The 4322-nt window shown below is 33.7% G+C and overlaps 1 long non-coding RNA gene across 1 annotated transcript; it reads left to right on the top strand.

Annotated features, from left to right (window-relative positions):
* The first annotated feature begins 648 nt into the window (after nucleotides 1-648).
* LOC116420489 lies at nucleotides 649-2986 on the top strand. Its single transcript, XR_004230828.1, has 3 exons — nucleotides 649-778; nucleotides 2329-2351; nucleotides 2902-2986. It is a non-coding gene; the product is annotated as an uncharacterized LOC116420489 (long non-coding RNA).
* The last annotated feature ends 1336 nt before the right edge of the window (nucleotides 2987-4322 follow it).

Genomic DNA, 4322 nt, shown 5'->3' with positions numbered 1-4322 from the left:
ATCAACACCCAAAGCTGATATTCTCCATTAATAAGAAAATTGGCTTAAACCTGACTCATTCTATCAGATATAGGTTCAGGATTTTTGAGCCATAAAGAAAAGATGTGAAATGTAAAATACATAATTTGCAGTACAGAAAACTGCTTTGATGAATTTAAAGTTATCAACTTCCCTTTAACAGTATTTCAGTGTGGACATGTGAGAGACTTTTTGTGTTTTAGCATTTCTTTTCTATGAGAGAAAAAAAATATCCTATAAATGGGTATCTATTTACTCTTCTCTTTTAGTGAGACCTGAACAGGAGTCAAAATCTGAGTTTTACATAATCTCTTCTTGGGTCAACAAGGACAATGAGTCTTTTCAATGAGTTAAGAAACATGAGAAAGGAGAGCCTTTATAAATATCATTAGAGGCAAAGAATCAAGTGTGGCCCAGCATTCATTACAGTGTTCAGAGTTCAGAAATTTTCCTTAGTGGAGAACCAAGTGGGAATAATGCCCTAGTCTACCAAATTGAGTGGTAGTTCTTAATTTTATTTAAGTCCAACTGTCAAATGAAAGGATTAGGCTAGATCACCCTTGAGATTCCTTCCAGTGCTAAATATATGTTTCTATATCTTATTTCACTCTTTTTTCCAGGACTCTAAATTAGTCTTTTATCAATCAATGGGAATGACACACAGCTTAGAGAAGATTGTCCAAAAAGAGGATTGTCCCAAGAGCTGCCCATGTTATCAGAAGATGTAGACTGGGAAATTTTTCAAGTGGGCAGAAAAGAGGTAAAATGTAAAATGCTTATTATTATTTTTTGTCTTTTATTGCATACAGAAAAGTATAAATTGCTATCCATGGTACATGACCTTGTGGTGGAGCATATTCCACATCAGTCTATGACAGGTATTTGATCATATGTTGTCTTATTTTTTTCTTTTTCCTTGCCTTACATTTCTCTTCCCTTTTCTTTTTTCTTTTATCTCATCCCTTTTTTCACTTATACTCCTTTCCTTTTCCTTTCCTTTTATCTTTTCTTACATTTCCCTTTTCTTTTTCTCTTCTATTTCTATTTCTTTTTCCCTTCTCTTTCCCTTCCTCTTTCCTTTCCTTTTTTCTTCCCTTTCCCTTTCCTCAGTGCAACCTAAAGATATAGAAGACAAACAGGAGTCAGAACAGATGTTTACTTTTAGTAATTAGAAACAATCTGACATAGTGGATAGAAAGCTTATCAAGAAGCCCTGGTCTCCTACTTTGGATACATACTGGCTATACATATATACTGATACATACTGATCCACTTATTTAACTTCTCAGTGCCTCAGACAACTCTCTTAAAACTACAATTTGCAAAGCAAATGCTAATCTAAATTGGTAGAGAGCATATCTTCATCAGGAGTTTGCCATACCAATGAAATCACAAGTTCAATTTAGAAAAAAGAAAAAAAAAGTATTTTCTAAGGACAGTGTCAGAAATAGGAATATATTAAGGTCTCTATTGCCAAGTTTTAGAACAGTGTCTGTTTAGTTTATGTGGATGTGATAATCCAGAGCAGGCTTTTCTTCTCAATTTCCAGAAGAAACTAACAACATGGAAACAGACCTCTGCCCTCTGAGCTTGAGAGGAGTCAGTGTTAAGCACCCCAACTTCTTTTCCAGTTACTGGCAGCTAGAGGCAAGTGGGGTGGATTTAGTGGCCTGAGGGGCCAAGTTTCAGGAAACAGATTTTTGCCCAATAGGGGAAAGGATTAAATGAAAAAGACTGCTTGATTCACTGGGGGAGGAGCTTTTTCAGCTGAAGACTTCACATTAATTTTTTTTTTTTAAAGACAGCAAAATAAAAACAGATCAAGCTGAGGCCTCTTTCTGTGAATGTTGTTCCATGGCAGGCTGTTCTAATTGGAGTTTCTGTGTAATTCTGTGAAACGTCATGTGCAATTAGGTGCAGTAAATGCTTTTTGATGATAATGATGGGTATAAAGAGGAAAAAAAAAACCTTTTATGATTCTTCCAAATGACTAGAGGACATACCCTGAAAAGGGAAATTGGGAAGTAAGGAAGAATGATTGGGCACAGGACCTTTTCTCCCTTACTGGTATTGGATGAGTTAAAGGCTAGGTTTTCGTTTTCCATTTTTATTTTTTTTTCACATTTTTCTTTGGCTTTTTGTCTAGGTTGAGAATAAAGTTCAAACCTGTTTCAAGATGCAGATTATAAACTGGACAGAAAAAATCTTACTATAACTTACACTGATATAAGTGCAAAGAACTTTACAAATAACACTTGAACTTTATCACAATATTGTGAAATAAATACTATTTTCATTCTCATTTTACAGATGAGGAAACTGAGTCTGAGAAGGTAAGTGACTTGCTTGGGGCCACTGAGACATCGAGAGCACTAAACAAAATGAAAAAAATAGAAGACAATGTGAATTATCTCATTGAAAAAACAACTGACCTGGAAAATATATCTGAAAAGATAATTTAAAAATCATTAGATTTCCCAAAAACTATAATCAAGAAATAGCCTAAACACCATCTTTCAGAAAAATCATCAGGTAAAACTGCCTTGATATTCTAGACCCTGGGTGGGGAGGAAGGGGGAGTTGGGCAGGGACGAGCAAAAATAAAAATGGAAAGAATCCACTAATCACCTTCTGAAAAAGATCCTTAAAGGTAAACTCCCCAGAATATCATAGCCAAAGTCTAGAGCTCTTAGGTCAAAGAGAGAATAGTACAAGCAGTCAGAAAGAAATAGTTCAAATATCTTGGAGCCACAATCAGGATAACACAAGATTTAGCAGCTTCTACATAAAGGATTAAAAAGCTTAGAATATGATATCATGGAGGGCAAAGTAGCTAGGATTAAAATCAAGAATCACCTACCTAGCATAAATATAATCTTTCAGGAGGAAAATGGATATCCAAGGAAAGAGAGGACTTTCAAGCATTCTTGATGAAAAGACCAAAGCTGAAGAGAAAATTTGATTTTCAAATGTAAGACTCAAGAGAAAGATAAAAAGGTAAAAAGAAAAGAGAAATTATAAGTGACTTAATCAGGTTAAACTGTTGACATTCCTACATGGAAAGTGGATAGCTGTGACTCACAAGGTCATTCTTATTATTAGTGAAGTTAAAAGAAATATAGATAGATATATCAATAGATAGATGGACAAGATAGGGAAAAACAGAAAGATAAGATGTCAGTTGAATATGAAGGTCTGATATCTAAAAAATATTAAGGTGTGAGAAAAAGGTAGATAATGGGAGAAAGAGAGCTGGTATGGTAGAAAAGGGTAAATTGTCTTACATAAAACCAACAAGAAAAAGTTTTTTTAGTGGAGGGGAAAGGAGGAGGTGAGAGTGAGTGAACCTTACTCTAATCAGAATAGTCTCAAAGAGAGGGAATAATATAGACACTTAATTGGGTATAGAAATCTTTCTTATTCTATTGTTATTCTAGATTGGGAAAAGTGGTAGTCAATCAAAAGATTTTTGAGGAGGGACAGGAAGGAATGAAAGAGAAAATAAACTAAACTGGGGGATAGAATGTAGGGAAATATAGTTAGCAATCATAACTGACAAATTTGAAACAAGTTTCTCTGGTCTTATTTCTCAAACAAATAGAGAACTGAATTGCATTTCTTAAAAAAAAAAAAAAAAAGAATCATTCCCAAATGACAAATGATGAAAACATGCATGAACAGCTTTCAGATAAAGTAATCAAAGTTAGCTGTAGTCAAAGGAAAAACTTGTTCTAACTCATTATTGGTCTGGGAAATTGAAATTAAAATCATTCTAAGATCCTAATTCATACTATTTGACAAAAAGAACAGAAAAGGAAAATGACAGTTGATGGAAGGGATGTGGGAAATAAGACACATTAATGCAATGCTTGTGGAATTGTGAATTTCTTCCAACCATTTTATAGAACAATTTTGACTTAGATTCAAAGGATTATAAAACCATGATAATGGTTTTAAAGGGTATGCCCTTTGACCTAGCAATATCTCTACTAGTTCTGTATCCAAAAAGAGATAAAAAACAAAAAGGGAAAGGACAGATATATATATGAATATGTATGTGTGTGTATATTTGTATACATATAATATTTAAACATTTTTTCTGCTAGCAAAGAAATAGAAATTGAAGTAATGTCCATCAATTGGGAGATGATTAAACAAATTACAGTATGTGATTGTGATGGAATGCTCTCAGAAAAACTTAGACAAACTTACAAGAGCTTTTGCAAAGTGAAATGTAGTATCTGCAAAGTAACAGCAATATTGTAAGATTATCAGCTGTGAAGTTTTATCTATTCTCAGCAATA

The sequence above is a fragment of the Sarcophilus harrisii genome, chromosome 1 (assembly GCF_902635505.1).
Source record: "Sarcophilus harrisii chromosome 1, mSarHar1.11, whole genome shotgun sequence".
NCBI lineage: Eukaryota > Metazoa > Chordata > Mammalia > Dasyuromorphia > Dasyuridae > Sarcophilus > Sarcophilus harrisii.
This window is presented reverse-complemented; position numbering and strand designations above follow the sequence as displayed.